Source organism: Diadema antillarum, unplaced genomic scaffold (genome assembly GCF_040938485.1).
Source record: "Diadema antillarum isolate AM-2024a unplaced genomic scaffold, OU_Dant_1.0 scf00000197, whole genome shotgun sequence".
Lineage (NCBI taxonomy): Eukaryota > Metazoa > Echinodermata > Echinoidea > Diadematoida > Diadematidae > Diadema > Diadema antillarum.
The window spans coordinates 2482962-2508482 of NW_027271086.1; the positions used below are offsets into that span (position 1 = coordinate 2482962).

The following is a 25521-nucleotide window of genomic DNA, read 5'->3' on the forward strand; positions in this document are numbered from 1 at the left end:
CTTATTTACGTCGATGTAGGGCAATTTGTTAAACAGTTTCAATGAAAACATCTCGACTGAGGAGAATTTCATGAATTTGAATGGGCCCCTTTTGTGAGTATTTTTTTAATCTAACACCATTTCGGTAGGGCAGAAATTATGTTTCCTACTCTGAGTATCAACCACAAAAACTATTCTATTGCCTTACTTAACGCATATGCACATGCAAATGGTCAAATGATATATGATATATGATATATATTAATTTTCAGTTCAGTTTCAGTAAGTTTCAGTATGTGACTCCATATACTTTATCATTATTCCTTGAAAATGTCTATCGTCGAAAATTTGGAAGATTCCATGTATACTTAGTTTATATTTCATTGTGTTTTATGATTTGTGTCAATATTTTGCGTTAACCAACTAAAAAAAAATGTAGAATGCTTCCTCATACTGTCATATACATACTATACACATGTGACTGTTGTGTGTGTGTGTGTGTGTGTGTGTGTGTGCGTACATACACTGCAAAAAGTCCGATGTTAAATAGTGAACACCGAGCTGGTGTTAAATTTTCGGTGCTCATTTATGGTGTTAGATTAACACCTCCGGGTGTCATTTCCAAATTTTGAACTGTTTTTTGAAGAGTTTCTTAGTAACTGCACTTCTTGTTGATTTTTAATTTAAACAAGACGATCAAGAATTTTACATTAAAATACTAGATTTTTGAAAAAATGTGAAAATAAATTTACACCAAAGTAACACCAGCTGGTGTGGTCTCTTATTGAAGCTGGACGGGTGTTAAACCATTGATATTAACACCAACAAATATCAAATCAACACCATGTGGTGTCATTTTTGAATTAACACCAGTACAGTGTCAAAATAACACCAGGTACAGTGTCAAATTAACACCACGAAGTGTCAAGTGAATACTATTCAACACCATCACAGTGCATTTTTAACACCTGTGGGTGTGGTCCTTTATTGAAGTTTGATCGGTGTTAGATTTAACACCCGTGGTGTTAAATCTAACACCGATGTTTTTACAGTGTAGATATATAAATCATATATCATTATGGTGAAAACATTACAACTGTCTGTGATGAAAATGGTTCGGTCTTCTTCATGGATTCTAACATGATAAACGGTCAAGAATATATGTCCAGCATGTTCAGTATCGGCATTAATCTATCCAATTGGTGCACATCACGGCATTCCAACATCGGCGATGGTTTATTGGTGATGGATTGCGTGCATAGAGCACAAGGGAGCGTGCCCACGCGCTATTGATATGTAGAAATCAAATTATTCGTAAGAACCTTTTTAGACTTTTTAGAGTTCGACCTAGCGTGGTCATTCAAGTTTTAAGAACCCTCTGGTGCATTTCAAAATGCGTCAGAGTAATGCAAAATTTCATCGTTGAAGAAAAGACATTGTCATCTGATTTCTTCTTCTTTTAAACTCCAGAAATTCTTTTCCCCCCATCGTTGCGAAACTGTAATGGAAGATTATGCTCCATAAAATGCATTCAGTAATATTCCCTAGCCGTACCTGTCCTTATAACTCAGCAGGATTTGAAGCCATGCATTCCTCGTAAATGTGCGCCACCTCAGTTTCTCAGCTTCATAATGCGCAGTCTGGGGAAAAGCAGACGGTTGAAATGGGTCTTCTTCTTTTTTTCTTTTTAAAATTTCTCCAGCAGAGATACAATTTTGCATCCCTGACCGGTAACCATGACAACATGACTATACGCTAGTTTCATCATTCGACAATAATATCAAGCATTCCAGATTAAAGCGTCATGATCATAATTCATCGTGCGTCATTAAAACATCGTTATCATTATTATTATCATCATTATTCGTTAGAGTGTTCGTATTTTGGAGAAAATATTGTGAATGTGCCATCTCGTGAGAGACACCTTCTCGAACTTTAAATAAGCAATGGGCTATACTCAGAACTAGTCGTGGGTATAGAGTGCTTCGGGAGGGGAACGGAGATTGTCGTAGACTGTTCGGACAACGCATAACTACTGAGTATTACGGTTACGCACACACGCACACACGCACACACACACACACACACACACACACACACACACACCCTATATTTCTTGATATGTCATGTTAGATATTTAGAGAATATCTCCTATTAAAGGTTCATACTGAGTCATAAAAGGACACCATGATATAAATCATTTCAACAAATCAGTTTTTTCAAAAACGCTCTGACGTCATCATTCCTAAGATGGCGCTATATACACTGTAACGTTCAGCATCAAAATGAAGGTTTCGTCATTTCACTTGAAAACAGTGTCTTCTGTATCATTTCAAGTGTCTAAGAATCTTTTCCTTGTGATGCACAAGTGCACGTGACTCCGTGACTCATCTGCAAACAACGCAACATGAATTCCACTGTTGACTTTAAAATCACTTTTCCGCAATTGAGAACCACAATAGTCCCGACCAACTTCATTAAAAAAAAAAAAGGGGGGGGGGGGGTTTCGATAGCATCTTACTGCCTAGGGAAGTATGAATATACATGTATATATATATATATATATATATATATATATATGTGTGTGTGTGTGTGTGTGTGTGTGTGTGTGTGTGTTAATTATATATAGCAATAATGATGTCACAATAGAGGAATGCATTAAATGCCAATTGCCTTGATTTTAATTCAAAATCCGAATTTTCGTGGGCCTCCCCCTTCGTCAGGGATGAAAGTGCTAATATATATACATATACAGTGTAAATGTTACAATAAACACCTTTCTGTCAATGCATGCATACACAAAATACGATCAAAATAATGATTGTCAAACATAGGCTTACAGTATGCATTATAGCACGCAAGTATAATTGTTTATGGTGAACGCCATAATTTAAAAGCACTAGTCCCCTTCTCCATCACACACACACTGCCACACACACAGATATAAATACTCCACCGCAAGTGCTATGGCACATTGTACTGTTCATGAATTATTCCTGGTTTATGGCTTGAGGCAAACTGATATGTGTCAAATTTTATTGAGCGCTTGGCGTTGACGGATACATGATATCAACAACCGTTTCCCGCGCGTACTTCGGTCGTCCGTATTTATACTTGTGAACACTGTGCCTGTTAGTCAGTTGTTGTTGTTGTTTTTTATCTCTTTCTTTCCTTGTTTCGTGTTACGAATCAAATCATGGACTCAACAAAAGGTGCATGAAAAAAATGAAACATGTATACTTCAATGCATCGGGGGATTGCCCGAATTTAAAGGTCGCATATCCCTTCTGCAAACGTCACGAAATTTCGCATGGTTGAAGACGAATGTCTCCTAACATCGTGTATAAAATCTTACGGTAATAAACCTCCCAATAATATTGTTAAAAAGTATATAGTATATATATTTATAGTATGAATAAGAATAAAAAAAAACTAACACTATGCCATTTCAGGTGAGGTTCTCTTTTTGTACCAAGAATAACGGTTTTATTTCATTTTACTTTATTTATTTATTTATTTATTTTTTGGGTGGGGGATCCGAATAGATTAATTGGAAATCTATTGCATTGTTTTCCCCTTCATCAGAAAGAATTCTCCGGTTTTATCTTCCCGAAGAAAGGTCTGAAGTACTTATACCTCTACGATATACCAGCTTTAAATGAAAGGAATCTATTTTTTTTTTTTTTGGGGGGGGGGGGGGGTTGCAAAAGGGATACAAGGATTTTAAGCGCGTTGAAGTTCTTCTTCTCCGCCGCCGCGGCGGTCCCTCATTCAGAACTCATTGAGACTTCACATTACCATACTGTAATTCAAATACTGTAAAAAACGCAGACAAGAAAGAATTCGCTGAGTTTTGCGGAAAGTAAAATTATATACTTTCCTCGTTGGAGTTTTTTTGGAGCATAAGAAAACATCAACTATCTCAGTAGATTTGTTGGAGCATGAGAAAACATCAACTATATACACTCAGTAGCTTCGGTATCACTAGCGTTTCTGCGCATGAGCCGGCTAAGCCTATTTATCCCTCCTGAGTCGGGTCGTGTCCTGCGAGAATATGAGGACGAGGATTTTTGATTTACTGCCAAACACCGCAATGAAACAGCCATCGGCCCTGATATACTGCATATTACCCCGACAGTGTTCGTAATATCATGTCAATATATCTGTCCCTAGAGTGGCTAATAGAGGCACGGCTCTGTCAGATAATAGGAGGGCGAAAACAAAATTAAGAGAGGGAGAGGGGAAAGAGAGAGAGAGAGAGATGTGGGAGGGTAGAGCAAGGAGAAAGAGAATACAGAACGCAGACGGTAGATTATTACCGGAAATTTTGCATTTGATTCGTATGCATAGCGCCCAAGAAAAAAAAAAGTGCATTGAAATGTCATAGGTATCAATCCGCGCATTCCTATACGCACAGTCGATGCACGGCCGGTATCTGTAGAGAGAGAGAAAAAAAACGTCATGCCTGCGTGCGCTGTTCGTTCATCACCATTATCTCGTGCGTTGCCTCCCTTTCACTGTTCTATAAAACTTGCTTATGGCGTTGACGATGACTTTACTTGAACTTGCAAAAATGGGAAACCGCGGAAGCCGCGTGAGTTTAGCGAAGGGTGCTATGGGAGAACGGATAAACCACCATGAAAGCACACACACACACACACACACACACACATGCAAAAGCAACAACCGCAACGAATCAACAAACAAACAAACAAACGAAATAAATAAAGGAACACACAAAACAAAAACCAACGTGAATGCTAGCCTTGATAGAAAAATAAAAGATTGATGTATCTTTCTTCAAAATAAATGACACTTAACAGTGCCTAACGACTGGTTTGGGCAGACATTATATCCTTCCAATACACCCCCCCCCCCACGCCCAGAAAAAAAATAGCTAAAAGGAAAGTACAAAACTATTTTGTTTTTTTCAACAACAAGCTTTCACGGAAGAGAAAAGATATCCTAGTTAAGACACTGGTCAATGGACTAAAACACTCTTCAAAACTGACATTCCTGCGTTCCCTCAGAGCGCATAATGGCTATCAAACCACACACACACGCACACAATTCCTGCATTCCCTCAAAGCGCATAATGGCTATCAACCACACACACACACACACACACACACGCACACAAGCAAATCAAACCTGCGAACACGGTAACTGCAAACCTCACGTATTTCATGCCTGTCAAAAGGGATACAGGGATAAACATGGATTTATTAAAGAGAAACTGCACCTTGTTTGCAGATCTTCCTATATCTAATGACATTTATCAGAACATTACATCCACCAAGGTTACCTTCAGTTTTGATATGATGGCGTGATACCGTGTACAAAGATTTGATTTTGCTACGTGTTACCCCTTCTATTTCTAAAGGAAAGATTGATGTTACACTAAATTTTACGTCATGTACAAGTTAATACTCCTCAATGGAGCAAAATCAGATTTTGAAGAAACGTCTGCCATTTTAATCTGATTTCTCTTTATTCATTAACGGGGAATTGGTAACACTCCAAAGTGTTCTATACCATATTTTTTTTATATGTAAAAAAAAAAAATACTATCGGACTTCCCGCAACACGATAACTTCGGAAACAGAGAATCAATCCCAATGCAATTTGAAGGTATAAAACTATAACTTATTACCTACATCTTACATCCGATTTGCTTTAGTGGTCAAAGAGAAATGATGATCTTTGTAGAGCATGTCAGGAATCCTTCCCTCCAAGATTTGTCCATTGTGTTCACAGTACTGTTCCAAGAGCATCAAAGTGCTGAACTTGGAAGAAACGGACCCATTACATGCTTTTCAACGACCCACGTTTCTCTATGACCACTCAACCAAATTGAATGGGGTTTTCTGAAAATTGTAGGTGTAGGAAGTTATAGTTTCATACCTTTAAATAGTATTCAGATTGTTTACTCATTTTGAAAGTTATCGATGCGGAAATCCGATTGTACTTTTTGGGGGGTCAAGAATTCAGGGAATGAAGATATATCACAAGTTTGAGGAAATTGGGACCATCCGTTTCATGTGACACCATCGCTGGAGAAGACAACAACAATTTGTGTTGTCACAATAGCATAACGATACAATGAAAATTTAAGGAGAAGTCAATATTTCTTTTTCCTGGCATAATGAAAGAGGACTCGACTTACCTCTATCAACAGGAAGGGGGAATGAATTCATTTTCAACACATGTCAGTATGATGAAGTCGGAGAAATGTGTATGGGTTTTATTAGGGGGCTAAAAAGAAGTTTCAGTATTCTTATTCGGCGATGGAGGGAACGAAACTTTAAAACTATTCATTTACTTTCGAACGAAGTCGTGCGATTTTCCTTGAATTTCACTGATGTGTTTTGCTCATATTGCTTCATGCAATCAATCCTTCCACACACATATTTCGGGGTAAATGTCCCTTTAAACCAACTTGGAACTGCACTTACAGGACTAAACTCTTTCCACAGGATAAGAAATATGCGTCGAGTCACAATATTTAATATTTTGACACCCGTTGCTACCTTCTAGATTCTGCATACAGAAAAATGCAGAAATAGAACAAGAATATAGAATGAGGACGTAACATGAAGTGGAAAGCATCTTGAAATCAACGAAATTGAAGGAAAAACGAGATAATTCTTTCCAAATTTGTCTTGCCAGGAATCAGTGAACTCTGAGGGGCCTGCTCGTGTTCTAACCTTTTGCAGATTCGACATAGTGTTCCACAAGATGGGTATACCAGTGATTACCGGGTAACGCCATAGTGAGAAAACAGTGAGAAGATTGACCTTTTCCGGACACACGGCAGCTCTCATTCACCCCTCTCCTCTTCTGTCAATCCTCTCTCTCTCTTTCTTCTCCTGACCCCCTTTCCTTTTCCTACCCTTGTCTTCTTCCCTCATCCTCTCCCCTCCCCCTTCCCTATATCTCGTTTACTATCCCGAACCGGATATTGAAAAAGTTACTGTAGCATGCTATATCCTGTGGAATCACAATCTTGTTCCCGCAGGAATTTGATGATGTCGTTTTTTCTCTTTTTCATTCTTCTTCTTCTCTATCTGTGAAAAAAGTTAACCCAGCACGCCAAAAAAAGTTCAAGGTTAGAAATCTCTACGGAAGATCTCGCGCGGAGAGGAGAAAGAGTGGAAGTAATGGCTCGATCTTTATCGCGAGAGCGATGACGAGACAAAAAAAAAAAAATTACGGAGGGCCGCAGTTGAGTCTTACCCAGTCTCTATCACTCTTTAAGAAATGTTTGTGGCTTATCAATAGACTGATGTTTGTTCTAATGAAATATGTAACGAGGGTAGGGAATTAGGGGTACTGAATAGTAAAGGCTGATCCAAAACACCGCGCATCGTAAGTAGAGCGTGATAGGGCACCAGTCTTTATAGGGAGGTAATCATGTGGACTGAACGCATCATTCAGATTTTTTTTTTTTTACTGTACTTTCAAAAGGTCTCGCATAATAGGTCTGTGAGTGCATTCTATTATGCGTATGGAGCGTGTTCGCCTGCGCGCGTGCTTTTTTACATAGTTAATATCATATATTAAAAGAGATGGAAGGGTTTGTATTACAATGTAAAAGTACCAAAGTGAATCTGTGCAAAACAACGTTGTTTTTGGTTGTTGTTTTTTGCTTGGACATGTACATGAATGTATGTGTATGCATGAGTATATTTGTGCTTTGCGCACAACTTTTGTACAGCAGTCTTGGGTTATTTTTACTTAAAGCTACGGGCACTCACAGCTTAATCATCAGTCAACCTCGCAGCATATCGAAGTTTATCATTATACAGGTGTAGCTTCTTATACGTCAGGTTTTCAGATGCTGCTTTGTAAAACAACTGGGTACGAGATATTTGTAATCATCTATTCATTACTTTATATGGACTAAAGCACACTTCAGCACACTAAAGCACAAATTCAGTGACTTAAGTGGTCTGTTCAGTCGGTGTCTATACTGTCAATTTAGAATATCTCCGAGAACCAGTGCATGCTTCTTTTCTTAGAAGGGGAAACTTTTGTTTTCCTATAGTATATGCCAACGTCGAATTGTATTTGATGCCTCAGTACCCCATCCTCCCCTCCCTCCCCCCCCCCCCCAAATAAAAAACAGGGGGGAAAAGGGAAAGCAAGATGTTTAGATAACGTCGGACCGTATGATTCGCAGTGGCACTGACGTGGTACGTTATCCTCGAGATCAAACGAGCTAAACTTAGCAGTGTCCTCGACGAGTACTGCGATCCGGGCATTTGGCATCTTCCTGTGGTAGGCCTATAACTTCAGAAAGAGAGAAATAAGTGCGCGCGGGGGGGGGGGGGGTTGGAGGAGATGGGGAGGTGGCCTCGGTGGCAAAGCGATATGAAAGGGGGAACTGTAGACAAAGCACTTAAACTTAGAAAATTCCAGATCTCGGTGTTGACCGTGACAACAGGCTGGATGTTCAACGCGGCTGAGGAAAAGCTGAAGAAAAATTACAAGCCTCGCAATTAACCCTCGTCAGTACAAATGCCAGTCTGTTGAAAGTAAAAACAAGACAGACCTCTCCTTCCCTCCCTCCCTCCCTCCATCCCTCCATCTCTCTCTTCTTTTTTCTCTTTCTCCCTATCTTTATCTTTTTCTCTGTGTCTTTCCGTGTTCTTAAGAGCAAGTTTGCTTGTCAAACAAGCTGAAAATTGAACGGCGGGTTTGGGCTCGGCATTCTCCAAGGCGCACACTCCACTGGAGCAATGGAATGCTACGTGAGCGTGAAATGGAGCTCGGCACGAAACGCGGATGGCGGTGATGCGACGGGTAACGCAACAAATTTTCGAAGTAGATGCCAACTCAAAACGAAAAAACTAAAAGAGTGATGCCGGGACTAGCAGAGACTAGTGGTTGTGGGCGTGGGTTAGGGGTGGGGAAATGCAGAAAAGAGACTGCTTCAATAATCATGGACATTATGTGTAGTTTATATTCCTGCCTTGTTTCTGATCATTTGTGAAAAAAGGTTGGTTTTCCTTTGATATATCTAACAAGGCTTATCTTTGCTGATGCTCTCCTTACTTTAATGAGTGCGTGTATGTGTGTTTTTGTGTGTGTTTGTTTGTATATATATATGTGTGTGTGTGTGTGTGTGTGTGTGTATTTACATGGATGATATCAGCCTCACTTATTATTGCATTTTGTCGTTAGTACGCCACTGTCCTTGAGTTTGTTCCTTTTCTTGAGCGATTTCAAATTTATAGAAGCTGGAAGATGTCATGATAATGTGTGAAAAGAAATTACATCTTAGGTAGATATGAACCTTAACTTGTGCAGGATGAGCAACATCCTGTTATACCACTGAGAACATACACAGAGAACCCGGCTATACGGACATGACAGAGTTGACTTTGCACCTTAATTAGGAGAGATCGTTGCACCAGTCCTGTATAGAGAAGGAAACGTTTAGAACTGTCAGGAGTCGTCTGGAAATCGAATGAATCTATACCATTTATGCCCTTTATGTGACTAATTACTGTGAATTTTGTTTCAAAGATGAGCCGCTGCTTTGCGAATGAACAAAAAAAAAAGAGGGAATGGTTACGAAACGCCGCTTGTAAGATCACTTTCTTGGCTGCGGTTAAAGAATGACAGATGTCGAATGTCCAGTCAAGCAAGATGAGAAGATGCGTTGGGCCTCCTCTCCATCTCCCCCCCCCCTCTCTCTCTCTCTCTCTCTCCATCTCTCCCCCTCTCTCCCTCCCTCTGTCTCTTTCTTTCTCACTTTCTCTCCCTCTATCTCTCCTTCTGATCTCTCTCCATCTCTCTGCTCCTAGACATCACTACTTCCAGGGCCGTTACGTCTCCACCAACCTCTCCTCCTCCTCCTCCTCCTCCTCCTCCTCTTCCACACCTCCTCCGATCCTCTTCAACCTCATCTTCATCTCCTCCTCCCTCCTCTCACACCTGAGAAGACAGATGGAGCGTGTATCCTTTCCAAGGTTTTTAGAGATTTTTTCCGCGTATGTATTTCTCTTTTCTTTTGCTTTGCGGAGGCTACCATTGTGATGATGCAAACGTATGCGTTGGCATGGCAACTCTCAGGTACGCACCATCAACGAAGGGTGATAGTCACCGCGCTTTGAGAAAAAAGCGTTATATGGAATATTTCATGGATAACTGTGTGCCATGCATTGTGGATCTCGCTGCATTTCTCAACAACGTTTTGCAATTCAAGGAGAATACAATTTGTTATCTAAAGCTGGTGCATGTATCTCTAGAATTTCTCTTTCTTTCTTTCTTTTTTTTTTTGCAACGCTGTTCGTACTAGTTTTCCTTTGGTCCAAGGATATTAGATAGCTTCTTTGTTTCTTTTGTTCATCTTTTGTTAACTTGACAGACATCTTAATTCCTTTGCAAGACCGAGAAAGCGTACTTGGTTCGTATTCATCCGTTTAAAAAAAATGTTAGAAATTTGTTACCGCAGCACATGATGTAGATACGGATTTACTGAATTCTTAACATCTTGACAGTAAAACGCTTAGCGTGGCATAGATACAGGAAAACAAATCTTCGGAGAATCAGTTTCGTCAAAAACCCCTTAACGTTGTGGCAGACGGTAATCTTTGATAACTTATTGACAAGGAGGTATAGATTTCGAAGTGACCAAACAAAAGGGGGTGGGGCTGCTTGCCTCCTTGTGTTACCTAGGCAACGCCAAACTTTATTAATCAAGTCACAATGACTTGAATGAATTGAATTAATCATTAAGATGAGAGGTTGGAGAACCTAACTGAGCTAATCTAACAATGACTTTGGTTGATATAAGTGACGAGTTTCTCGATGATTATGTTTCAAACATGACAATGAAGACTAAACAGTGTTACGACCTTGATTTGATGGATGGTTGGAATCAGTGACACAAACTCGCGGCCGTTATGTTGAAAAGCAAATTCGAACTATTATGACATCTGAAACACACACGCACACACACACACACACACACACACACACACACACACACACACACACACACACACACACACACACACAACACCGTTTGGAAACTCTGCCATCTTAAGAGGTAACGTAGAATCACCGCATAAGAATCGTTATACTTCTCCATTTACCATTGACGAATCATTTAGACGCGCGTTCTAAAGTTTAGTTATTAGTCTGTAAGTGTTTGACGGAGATCGCATGCGACATAGCCCTTACCCTACCAGAATCTGGCCTGTCTATGGTATGAGTTATGTGAGAATTCTTGAATTTCGATGGGACAGGTTAATCGTTCTTGGTTTAACCCTTTTTCTATAACCTCGGACAGTGTGTAGGACTATTCGTATTTTCCGTACCGATTGGCAATCGAACCATACAAAGGGTCAATGTCTTACTAAGAACCTTCATGAGCGTCAGTGTTCGGTACATTGCGCGCAACTCGTAGCCGTAATTTTGTGGCGATTTGACAATCGTGTATTGATCAACAGCGTATAACGAGTTATTATTGTTTTCCCTGCGCGCAGCCTGGCTTGTCTCTTGTAGGTATTCAAAGCTAATCAGCTGAGAAATGGATGCTTCGGACCGACTTTGAGTTTCGTCCGTCATTCTTACCTTTGATTTGGTCTGCACTCTTCAGTAGGGTAATGACTTTACGTGTCGCCGAGCTCCGCAGGTAGTGCACAGTGACATACTAAGTGCTTTTTAGGCCTTTCGGCTCAGCTGACGCGGAAGATAACCATTGATTGTTACCATGGAAATGTCAACCTCCTCCTCCTCCTTCTACTGCTCCTCCTTCTCTTTCGCTGTCTCGTTCAAGAGAGGACCTTATTAACGAGCCTATACAGCATGGGGAATTGTTTAATTGAGCGTTGGCATTTTGACAGCCTGCATAATCTCCCTGTCTTGCATTTCTGATTCCGTTTGACATTTTGATCTAGTTTAATATATCCTTCAAATTTTATATCTCTTATTTTTCTCTTTACCGGCAAAAATGTCCATGTAATCAAGGTACATCCCAAGAGCTTAATAAGATCTTCAGGCTTTCAATAATCCTTCGGAAGAAGAAAGCTGTCTTTTTTTAAACATTTTTTCTTCTTTCCCTCTCCTTAGATTGCTTCTGTAAGCAACGTAGTATTGGACTAGGATGCGGCGGGGGGGGGGGCGTTGCCTCCTAGCTTGCCGATGATGTAACGCATAAAATAAAACACATACAAACACATACTTTCACACAACCCTTTTTTCTATTTTTTTTTTCAAGAGATTCATTCCAGACACTGAGAGACATGAGTGCGTATTTCTCAAGATCGGTGTTTGCACCAAAGAGGAATATTGTGGTATAAGGTAAAAAAAACTTTGACTCTACAACAAGGATTCATGAATTTGATAACTGTATAGTGCAATGGTCCTTGGTTGAGGTACCTTATGCATAATATGACTTCAATCTTGACCAAGTTGTACCTCTGTATAACTGAAAATGCTGGTGTAATGATCAAGACAAGCCCCTATGGAAGAACAGTACTTAAAGGTCCTGTTTACCTTTGGGTACACTGATTTAACAAATTTTCAAGATATCACATTTGATGCATATGTGTAGGTCTGTTGTATCACAAAACATCCTAACGTATAATTTTTTTTTTTTGCAATAAAGCCTAAAATATAAGGAGATATCAGTATTTTTCTCATTAAACCATAACTGTAGACGGTTTAGTCTTGCAACATTTTTATTATAACTATTGTTCACATTTTGTGTATCTAACATTATTCAACATTGATTATACGGGTTCAAATTTTTACAGTGGTTGTTTCTATCCCAAATTCACATTTTAGAACTATTCTAAAGCACTAATGCCGGGTTTTTGTTTCATCTGCAAATGATAAATTATGCCTTTAATATGAAGGAGTTTCCATGGACGAACTTCTTTCATCATTAGCATAATCATAAGAATGATGGGGGCCGATGTGGAAATGATGGTAATGATAATAACAACTGCAATAAAAACAGTGTTAAATCATTCGTGTTATCATGACGATAACCGCCTTCATATCATGATTTCATATGAAGATTGCTATTAAGATCATCACTGTTGTAAGTATTGGCAACATCATTTGCAAAATGTCTGCGACATATTACACATCTTAACGGAAATTTGCATGCATGAATTTATAATAGATATATACACAAATGAAATAAATTGATTGAATATTATGTACACACGTATTTGTATAGAAATTGTACAAGTATACATACACACACACACACATTTATATATGTTAATGTATATATACATTATTTATATATATATATATGTGTGTGTGTGTGTGCGTGTGTGTGTAATCACATATTTTATCAAATTAGCATGGGTAAGATTTATTTACGAAACCCTTATAGACTCTTTGAAGCATCAAGCCATCTCCATAAACAAATTAGACTCAACAGTGTCAGGCTCTGTGTTACCTTCGGATTCTTGCTTTGTTTGCTTTTTTTCTCGGTGTTTTGTTGTTGTTCTGCTTTGTTTTTATTTGTTGCTTGTTTTTTCGCACTTGGCAATCTCATACAAACGAACAGGTGCAATAGATTCGTAGGAATGTCTGAATGTTGGAATGCTGCGGGGGCAGAATGCCTCAATCCCTCTCTCTCTCTCTTTCTTTTTTTCTCTCTCTTCACGCCCTCTTTTTATCTGCCTGTCTGTCTCTTTTTTTCCTTCTCTCACCCTCTCTCTTTCTTTATTTCTCTCTCTCCTCCTCTCCAGTTCTTCTCTCGCCCTCGTCACTTTTTTATCTCTCTCTATCTCTCTCGCCATACGTCCGTTGGTATTCGTGCGATAAGCGTGCAGATTTCGCCACTGTTTTCTCTTCTTCAAATAAGGTTTAACCCTATAACATGCAAACATTGCCAGAAATGAATACCAAATTATTGTCTTCCCCCATTTTTTCAGATCCCTGGGGGCTCTTCATCTTTAAAAGTGTCAGGCTAATTCGGTTATCTATCATTTCTAAGACAGTTTTGGTTTTGCTTTCCTGCCTGTACTCTGAGCCTATTTCCAACACGTCGGACACCAAGACAATTTTATTCAGTAATCCTCTCCAGGTTCGTAAGATACTCTTCTTTTTTAAGGCCTTATTGTTGGGCTGTGTTTACTGCTGATTTTCATCTTATCAACTGTGTCAAAGTTCATGCTACCCCTACAAATTGTGTGAGAGAGAGTACTTCCAACTACTAGTAACTGTGATTTCGAGACTCGGGACATGGCGGAGTTCTAAGGTGATTCGGCTCATTCGGTGGCGCGCCAGCCTCAAGATCCAAAGGACTCGGGTTCGATTCCCCACTCTTACTGAAGCATGTATTCATACCGTCCTCCCTAATAAGAGGCAAAACACTCTGTCCCTCAGACAGGACATAAACTGGAGGTCCCGTCTGTGAGAGAGTCACAACTCATCACTCATGCACATAAAAGATCCCATTTCATCCATTCATCGAAAAGCTCAGGGTGTTCAACCCAGTGAAGTGGTCCCGCCTCACATCCAACTGGACCCCATGGAAGACCGGCTATAGGTGTAGCTGAATATGGGCTCCCAGCCATCTTCTCAGATGGAAAAATAGAACAAACCACAGTGACAATCGAACGAGGTATCTTCCTTTTGTCTGATCCTCCTCTCATCCCCACTTCATTACATTTTCTTTTCTATTCTTCTCTCTCCTTTTTCTTCGCCATATCTTTTCCGTTGTACATTTTCTGTATTATCCAGTGGGACTGTTAAATACAGGAACAGAGAATATTATAAGGAAGAAAAGTAAAGGGAGCAGTATGACATATGGAGGAGAAGAGTATACGGTGTAATCGATCCCCGGGTATAAATTTCACAAAAAAAAAAAAATAACCACGCTTGGTTGGACGCTCTTGACCAAGACAGGGAACGGCATTTTCCCGCCTACGAACATGCCCACTCGACAATACTGGCGGTTTTTTCCCGCAAAATGATTTATGAATCCCACCTGAGATACAGCGTTTGACCACGCTGGGGGAAATAATGGAAATCCATTTGCCTGCGTGATTGATATGCCCGCTGTATTCCTCGCCGCTTATCCCAAGATATTTCCAAAACATGGGGAAAAAGAAGAAAAAGTTCCACACTTTTAAGCCTCTGCTTATTCGCAGTCCTCCCGCATAGCATTATGTTAACTGATTCTAAATGTTTGCCCGTAATTTCTTGACGTGCAAAACCTGCTATGATTGATGTATTGAATTATTTTAGCCATGCCATTTTGAACCACGCACAGGCTAAAGTCAAAGAAAACATGCAGTAGAGAAATACAGATAAATAATCCAATCCATCTTGGGTGAACTGCTATATTGTGCAAGTTACACATCCTGTATTGTGCTTTGAAAGTAAGCAAGTTGTAAAGCAGGTAGAACATTGCAAGGAGCGTCAATACAATGCTTTCATTCACATACCTGGATAGATTTTTTCTTTACATTGATTGACTGAAAATAAAACAACCACCCGCTGCATTGTTATTAGGGTTGATCCTTCATGGTAGCAATTAAGGTTCGAGTGATCTTTGAGTGTGAGGTCCGACTGTGCAGACAAGATCAAATTGGTTTGATAATGATTGTCAGATTGTATCGTTGCACCTTGCCATGCCGTGAATGACTTTTAGACTCTACAGTTTCCATTGAGAAGAAAAACTGTCGCCATGGTAGAAAATCTTATTCACATCAATGTTCATGAAGGCAGACTGATAGATAATTAAGATTTGATGATATTTGATGTAACTTGCTCTCTGAATTAATACTCTGATTTTAGGGCAATTTTTTCCTTCCCCATCGTCTCTCTCCCCTCGCTTTCTCTTATGCATTTTGTCATATGTAATGCCAAATAATGTATATATATAAATACATATATATATATATATATATATATGTGTGTGTGTGTGTGTGTGTGTGTGTGTGTGTGTGTGTGTGTGTGTGTGTGCATCAATACATTTATATAAAAGTCGACAGTAAGTTCATATCTTGGGTAGATCATTGGTTACTAGCGTCATATATTTATATACACACAACTGCATCAATATAGTATATTTTCTGTCTCTCTACTCATATCACAAACACACATGCGCGCACACACGCATGGCTGGAATTACAGAGTCACACATCAGCAAAATTGAGCTGTATCGGTGAACGATGTTTCGAAAATACAACGCCCATCATTCCAGATTACTTTACTTTGTCCCCCCCCCCCCCTTTTTGTAGCTTTCATTTCATGCGACGGGAGGGAAAGGGGGGGGGGGGAGGAGAAGGGGGCGAAAGATAGGGGGTTGTTGTGGGGAAAGAAACATTATGAGACCGCGTGGGTGCTCTCTTCCTGGTTTGGGGTTTAGACAAATAGGAAAGTAGATGGAGTGTGATGTCTCTTCTCTTCTGACCTTTCGAAATTCTCCCCACCAGCTCGACGGTCCGATGGTCGTCCTTTCCGTTTGCAGAAACAGAGAGATAGAGAGAGAGAGAGAGGGGGGGGGGGGGAGAAACAATCCCCAAATCCAATTAATCGACACTTTTCCTCGCCACGGATTAGTCCATAAAGGTCCGAAGACGGGTAGGATTATACCGCAAGAGTCTGCAATATCTATATTTCTTTCTTGGAGACAAGTCATCAATTTGATCTTACTTGACAAGTGCGACGGGTGCATAAAACTTCTTTTTCCTTGTTTTTTTAATGGAGCCGAAGAATTTAATCCATATCTATCATTTTCTTGTCTTCAATGGGAGGCAATAATCCAACCACAATTTTACAATCGTGTAGTATGTTAGCCCTATAATACTTCTTCAAAAAAAAAAAACCAACCTGCGGATAGCGATCAGCAACTATTCGCTAAAGAAAGAGAGAGCAAAATGTGTGTAGGTGTCGATGATATTTAGAGGGTATTTATTACCAATCACCGAGTGAAACCTACTCTGCCTAAGAAACACAAAATGAATAAAAACCAGCTGTCAGAGAGAATTGGAATACGCGGTATCATAATTATAAATAACCGTCTTTGAACAGGAATATCATACATTGATCAGCTTGTACGTGTCGTCTTCCTGAATACATGCATCCCCAATTTCTGATGTCTGTTCCTGGCTGATCATTAATGTTGTATAAATAAGCCACGTCAAAAGTAGGTTGGGGTAAAGACGATCTAGAAGTAACTAAAAGAGAAATGATGATTCACATTAAAAGCATCGCTCTTCTTTAATGCAATTGCATTTGGGGTGGATATGTCATACGGGTGCTTACGTGAGCTCTTGTATAAATAGACTGTGGCAAAGGAGGCTTAGGGGAATGAAGAGGCTCAGAAGTTAACGGAGAAAATCCTTGTCTAGTTGTGATTACAATTGTGCTTTGGGTAAAATATGTTTCTGGTCATTATTCACTAGACTGATTACCACTGTGTTTTAAAAATAACATTTTATTTGGTGCCCTTTCTTTATTTTTTCTCTCTCTCCAATTTCATTTCGTCCCCTTTGTATCCTCGATAACAACAACAAGAACAAAATACCTGAACGAGGATATAGAGTTGCAGTCTCTTGGGTCTATTTCCGTTGCTACGATTTCATCTATGCGAAGTGCTTTAATATACTAATGATGCACAGGATAGAGTGTGTTAGTGAAGGTGCGGCGCGCTCGAGAGTATTGACAATGGTGCGACATGCACGAGGCGCAGCCGAGTGCATGTTTGCAACCGTTGTCAATACTCGAGAGTGAGCCGCACCTTCACTAACGCCACGAAATAATCCTGTGCATCATTAGTTTTATAAAATGGGTCGAAAACTAACAGCATTATTCACGTACCTTTGTGGGTCAATACCAGTCAGCTACATGTAGCACTCGCTCAAAAGTCAAGATGTCCGAAGATGTTCGTCCCAAACATTTACGCACGTCGCACTCGGAAATCCCGCACACTACACGATAAGTACTGTACGTACGTATAAGAGTATACGTACGCCACGTACTGTTATGCACAAGAAAGGCCGCCGGCTGTTGTGGCAGCCCGCGGCCCGAACTAGAAGTTGTTTACAGGATTGACAGCGCGTATAGTAGCGCGTGACGCACTTGTAACAACTGATTGAGTGCGCACTGCTAGTGTAAAACATTGTGACGTACGTCAGGCCAGGGAGGTGGAAGAGAGACTCTTCTTAGTGCTTACCTGAAGAAAATAATGCACGCACACGTGACTCATTTCAGCGCTTCCAATTGGCTACATTCTTGAACCCATTTTATAATGGGGGCTATGGTGCATTCAGGGTATAGAGTCTGTACGTGCATTGAATCTTGGCTTCGCTGTGTGTGCCCGCTGGCCCGGATGTGTACATACAAACGGTGTGCTACTAGTCGTGCGGACACCGTCTTGTACGTACAAATAAAACGAGTCCGGTCGCGATGCCCGCATGCGATACATCAATGGGATGTCCTTTAACCGATAACGAACCACAACACAATTAGAATCTTTGTGTAACACACAGCTCTAGACGATACAGTATCCAACAGAAGTGAGTACACCCCACATGAGCATTTGAACATTCGAATCTTCAAGTTGTTGGTTTTAAATAACAAGTCTCACAGAGATTGTAAAAAGGACCTGGCGTGATAGGAATTGAGGCAAAAACTAGTATTCATAACCTCAATTATGACATATTATGCATATTTCATGAAAATATCGGCAACAAAAGTGAGTACACTATGTGTAATATTTGCATTGAAATATGATCAAATCTGGAGTTTTATGGTCCCAGCATTTGCCATAATTTTCCTTAGCATGAAAATCATGTTGTTTTTTCATGGTAGTGACCTTGAGTTTGTGTTCCATGCTCGAACTGCTTTCCTGAAAAGTTAGCAAGGGAGTCAGTTGCATGTTCGATGATTTCTCCTGACCACACTAGTCACACCAGTAGTAATGCATAGAGGAATACAAGAATTAAAGTGAGTCAAACCCTGACCACTCCAAGAAGTCATCAAACAGGAGTGAAACACAGATAAAAGAATGCAGAGGGGCATTATAAGGCAGTGCCATGTCATATCAACATGTTTTTTGTGTTTTTTTTTGTGCTAAGGAAAATTATGACCAGTGCTGTTGACTATAAAACTCCAGATTTAACTATGTTTCCGTGCAAATATTACACAGGGTGTACCCACTTTTGTTGCCATTATTTTCTCAAGTATGCATAATATTTCAAAATTAAGGTTATAAATACTATTTTTCTGTCTCAATTCATATCATTCAATGTCATTTTTACAATATCTGTGAGACTTTTGAGACAAAACAAACAATTTAAAGAATTACATTCAATTTTTATATGTTCACATGGGGTGTACTCACTTCTGTTGTATACTGTAGCTTGAAAAATGACAAAAAAAATTACAGAATAATGCTTCCCTAATTCTTTTTTATATAAATGATCACTGTATTTACAAGCGCCACTAATTTTCTCACGTTTTCATGATCAAACTGCGAGTATCGCTGCAATGGTTTGCAGTAGGCCCCTTTACATCTTGATACAAATTCAGAAATTAACTCTACAAAATGTATCACCTGACGTCACTGCAAAATGCACCAGAATACCACGTGGAATATTGATTAATTGATAAGCGACGAACTTAAAAAGGTGCTACTATGTAGTTTTCTTTTCTCTGGGGCCCTTGGATAATATTAATTTCATCACTTTTGACCAGGAACGTCTTGCCTTGTGAGATTACTGCCAAAAATTGGCAAAGTAGATCATTTTTTTTTTGTGTGTGTTATACTTTACCATCAAGATCTTTGGAGCGATCAATAATTAAATTTGGCCGACTTCAAAACTATGACGAAACGAACTACATAGAATAAGTGGACACAATTCAATCTGCGTAATAGAACGTTAAATGCCAAAAGTTAGTGGTTCATGCGCCTCTAAAGTGGACGCTTCTTCCATTAGGCATTTTCAATTTCGCTACGTCGGTGTGGCTACTGCGGCCTTGAAGCAAACCGTAACGAAGAAAAACAAACAAAAACAATATAAAGAAAATCAGTCGCCTTTGAAGGCTCATGATAAAATACAAGAAAAGGAAGGCTAAAACGTAAACAGTCAATCTTGAGCCATAACTGTTATTGCAGTTTCATCTCCTGAAAAAGCCCTTCATATGATGCTAGTAACCAATAATCTACTGAAGATATGAACTTAATGTCGACATTTATAATATATATATATATATATATATATATATACATACATACATACATACCATAATGCTTTGTAGGTTAGACCTAGTTTCCACCATTTACGGAATTCGTGCACCCTCGCACTAAACTGCATTGTCCGTTGTTGTTGTTTTGGTTTCGATTATTGTGTAGTTTGTTTGTTTTTTTCTCTAAAATGAAATCAGTAGCATAATAATATAATGGAGCTCTGTGGTCAAATGGATTAAGCCACAGACTTAAATACACGAGGTCCCCAGTCAGGGTTTGGATCCTCGAACACGTTCCCTATTATTCAGGTGGACAAAAAAGAACATGCTCTTCATTGTTATCTGCTAGGGTATTGGGTACATTGTATAGGGTACATTGGGGGCTCTTTAGACAGAGCAAAGAGCAAGGCAAGCACCTTCAACCCTACTGTAGCTGAAATACATTACCATGACTGTCATTAATACTCTTTAGTAGTATTACTTTTGTACTTGCTTTCATACTTTAGCGTCGTACTTTACCGCCATTGTTATGAATGCTATTGTACTATACTTCGAATAATAAAGTTACTACGTTGCAAACGTAATAATGACAATATTTGTGAGGATTATCTTTAAAAATCATAAATCATGATTCTATCATCATCATCATTATCTCTACTAATTGTATACTCATCATGAAAATCATTTTTTTTAATAGAATTATTATTATTATCAGTGTCGGCAGATTCATATTTTAAAGGTTTTGGTAGCAGTAGAAGTAGCAGGTAGTAATTTGTTCCTATAAGAATATTGAATAGTAAATACCAGACAGCGAGAGTTACATAGACGACATTTTATCTGAGGTAGATATAAATAGATACGGATCTCAAATATCCAAGACTGTAACCATGGTAACGTGAGAAGGTTCCTCTTTGATGAATTTTGTACAACATTATTTATCAATCATTACCAAGCCGTATGTTTTACCAATGGCTGGCACGTAGCCATCATCTTTTAATTGATAGAAATGATGATGTTCATCAGTGACAGGTACACAAATCGAATGGGTTACATGATGCGTGCATGCTCTAGAGATTATACGGTGGTATCGTACTTTGTTTTAGATTCCATAATGCACTCAGAGAGCCTGTAAAGTATACACAGATTTTTTTTTTAAACAAAAATGCATACGCACATATACGCATGGATGTATTCAAAAATAATTTACATACATGTATATAGGCCCAAGATATGTAGGTAGCTAGTATAGCTAGGTAGGTAGTTAGGTAGGTAGGTAGAATAATACTGTAGATAGATATATAGATATATGGATAGATAGATAGATAGATAGATAGATAGATAGATAGATAAATAGATAGATAGATGCAAAGATTGGTAGATAGGTAGATGGATAGATAGATAGAGATATATATGCAATGAAATAATATATAGATTAATATATAGAGTTTGACAGATAGATATAGATATGGTTATTATACAATACAGATATGGACGTAAACAGTGTATTTGTGTTGGGAAGGGAGGGTTGGCATTTCTTTTTTAATTTCATCGATTAATCGATAGCGAAATCGCAGTTGATTTTCCGCAGTAATTGCGTGACGCTTAATTGTTGGTCCTAATTAGGCGGACATGCATGAACGAAAGAACACACTCAACGAACCGCCTACGGCAAAAGCCTGTCCCCAAGTGCAATGTGATATGCGATACAACATGGAAGAATCCTTGATTTATTGACTTTTTTTCACATTCGCTCTAGATCCTGCACGAACTGCGGGTTCGTCCCCTGTTGCTTCGCCCAGTTCTCAATTCAGCCCACACAGTCGATTCAACACCGGGATCACTGCATCTCCGTTTCATTTCACAGTGATGAATAATGTGGGTGCGCGTCGTCTCCAGACAATACCCACACCGTTCCAATTAGTTCTACATTCGTAGAAATATACCTCCGTCTCTCTCTCTCTCTCTTTCTGTCTCCCCTTCTCTCTTTTTCTCTATATCTATCTGTCTCTCCTACTTTAGGTCAGTCTCCTTGTCTGTCTGTCTGTCTGTCTGTCTGTCCTAACTCTTTTTTGACTCCACTATTTCATCATTTTTGCCACTAGTGCACTTTATCTATTTGGATAGTCTCTGTGTTTCACGCAAGCGCACGCACAAATTTGTCTCTCTTTATTTTCTCACACACAAAACACACACACACACACACACACACACACACACACACACACACATGCACACACACACACACACCAACACAAACACACACACACACACACTCACACACACATGCACACATCTTAATTCTCTCCCTTTGCACGCCGCTCCTTCGCAAATATGCACACATTTTCCCAACCTCGTTTTTGAATGTTCCGTCCAAAGCGCCTCTCTTTTCTTTGTTTTTGCTTTTTTCTTTCGTCTATTTTTGGCTACATCCTCCATCTATGCATATCTTCCATACTTCATCTCCTTATTCATCTACCAATATATTTCTCTCCTTCTCCTATAATACCCCTCCCGGGCTGCATATCTCTCTCTCTCTGTCCGTATATGTTTCTCTTATCTCCCTATCTCTCCTATCTCTCTATCCATATATTATCTCCCTTCCTTTATCTCGCTCTGGCTGTAAATCTCTCATCTCCTCGCGCTACCATCCCAAGAGATGAAAGCTACACGGAAAAGTAGGCTCGGATACAGTGCGCTCGAAGTACACAGTTTGATTCCGGTAAACATGGAAAAAATGCATCCGTATACCTGATAGCTTCCATAGTGCAGAATCTGTGTCATCTTTCTTTTGTTGTTGTTGTTGCATTACCTTGATTAAATATCCTAGAATCCAAATCCATGATAAGATTTGTCGAGGAGGGATTTTTACAGACATGTGAGTACCTCGAAAAAAAGAGTATATTATTGTGATGTCGGGAATAATTGAATTAGCCAAGAGGGGAAAAAATAAGCGTTGACTTGTATAGACAGGGTTGATGTGCACAGATGCTCAACTGCAGTTCGCCAATTTACGACATAATTGGATGCGCCAAAATAACCTCGGAATTTGTGAGAAAAAAAAAACGGAAGGAGAATAATTCATTGCAAACGTCATTACGACGCTCTATTCAAGTGCTTAAAAGACTGAAGTAGACCTAATTTCAAGATTTTTCTCCGTTAACAGAAAGGAGGGGAAAAAAGATACAAGAACTCAAGATTGTCGTGAGAGAAACAAAGTCGAATTACTTGGCTTACTGAAAATAGACTTAATTAACTTCTCCATCTCGGAGATGCTTATAATGACTTGGACAATTTCCTTCATATGGGTTGCAGACTTCATTACATTTCTATTTTTATCAATTCCATCATGGGTTGATCACCTCGAAAAATTATTTACAAAGAGAAAAAAAAAACAAATGTTCATACCGAAGAATTTGATCGATTAAGTGTAAATCTTAAAGATCGAGGCAGAGTGCTCTGATTAAATTCGATGATAGGAATTCAGATCATTTGCGGATTACAGAACTGTAAGATATTAAAGGACCTCTGCGGTGAGAGTACACAGTTGAATTGTTTTGATTCATGATACCCTCGTCTTTACTTATGTGACGAAACGAACATTTAAATACGTTTTATATACCTCATGATAGCTTTTCTACATTTTTTTTCTTCATATTACTTGGATACGCCCACAAACAAACAAACAAACAAACAAACAAACAAACACTAAAAAAACAACAACTTCCATACCAAGATTCTGCTCGTGATGAATAATTTCCGGGCTTTTTACGGCACATATTGTATTACTTTGTTAATTTCTTTCGGTTCACGCGAAATGATACATTTGTACATGGTGTACCGTATTTCACAATAAACAACAGAGGGCGGTATGTTTGAAACTGGAGGTTTACACATGCATATTAAGCTATATTCACCATGTTCGCAGCATTAAGCGGAATAGTGTTTGCGGAAAAAGACATTGTTCGTCGTTGCGAAATGAATATCGGAACAATCTTGAGCACAAGTATATCGGTAGTGTCCATCTTTTATTTACTCTCAAACGTAAATTGAAAATGTCATTACGGAACATGTATACGAAGATAATTAGTAGGCAGCTCCATTTCAGTCCTGTGTGTCGTATTTTCAAATGTCCAGCGGTTTGTGAGATTAACCCTACGTCTGCCACATAAATTGCCGGTACACAGGTTTGTGCGTGAAATTTGTACACATTTGATTCACTGGCACAGAACGGGTTAAAGACCAAATAAGAAAAACAGAGACAGTGATTTCTTACTTGAGCTGGCTACTCGATGGCAAATCTTGATACATTTTTTAAATACAACTCTGATGACGTAGTCTGAGAATCCCCCAATTCGGATAATTCCTTAGCAGTTATCTTTTTTAATGCTTTGTTTTTGTTATTTCTTTATGTTTTCTGTCCTTACTCTTTACTCAGTAACTCCAATACAAAGATACGTATCTCGTAAACAATGGGACCCAATGTGTTTTCTCCAAGGACCCTATTCTCAGGAAGCATTACCTTTCATTGGGCTCCTGCGTCTCATTTTCTATCCCATTGACTCTCCTTCTCAACCAACTTGAATAATGTAATCTTATTTCTTAACAACTTCTCGTGTGCTTTTCTTATTATTCATGGCATTGCATTAGCAGTTTATTACGTCTTAGTGTTCAAAATTATAGTCGTGTATTGCTTTTGTCCTGATTGTGGAACATCACATGTAAAGTAATGAAAGGAAGTGAAAATTAAACATGAGCACTGTTCTGTTGTGAGGCGATATTTAAGAGAAAATTCTGAAAAAAAGAAATATCCCCTTCCATGCGATGCATTGATATTGCGGGGGAGGGGATAACGGAAAGAGTTTCCTCTATGTTTCACGCAAATATAGATGAAAATCGTAATAGATACGAAATGAAGTTATAACACAAATACTCGCGCAAATACTCACAAACTTTACTTAACACCCATAAAAAAAATCAAAGGGACACATCAATTTCTGTAGGAAAAAAATTAATACGGTCATGTTACTCACGGGCGTTGCTAGAAACTGAAAGCCAGAACCATAGCTCTAACACGTGACGATGACGAGGTTCTTGTGACGTGTATCCAAAATAATAACTCGTAGGTAAGCCAGCAACCTGTATGAAAAGGAACAGAAAGTGGGTTGAGTTGATTCGCTTTCACTTGACAGACATGTGAATTAGTTTAAGTCTTATAATCAAAATAATCATTGCCGTTTTTTGTGTCTGTTTTTGTTGGCTTCTTTTTCTTTTCCTCGAAGCACATTATCCAGACAACAACAAAAAAAGCAAAATCGATACACGCTATTTAATAACACCAGTCCTTGGTAATTCACAGTACAGTTA

The 25521-nt window shown here is 39.1% G+C and overlaps 1 protein-coding gene across 1 annotated transcript in view; it reads right to left on the reverse strand.

The window, feature by feature from the left end:
• LOC139723652 (uncharacterized) overlaps positions 1 to 25277 on the reverse strand; it is a 90562-nt gene extending 65285 nt beyond the window's left edge. Inside the window, exon 1 of the mRNA XM_071634878.1 lies at positions 25188 to 25277. The gene's annotated coding sequence lies outside the window, so the exon portion shown is untranslated. The remainder of the gene's footprint in view (positions 1 to 25187) is intronic.
• Between the last annotated feature and the right edge of the window lie 244 nt (positions 25278 to 25521).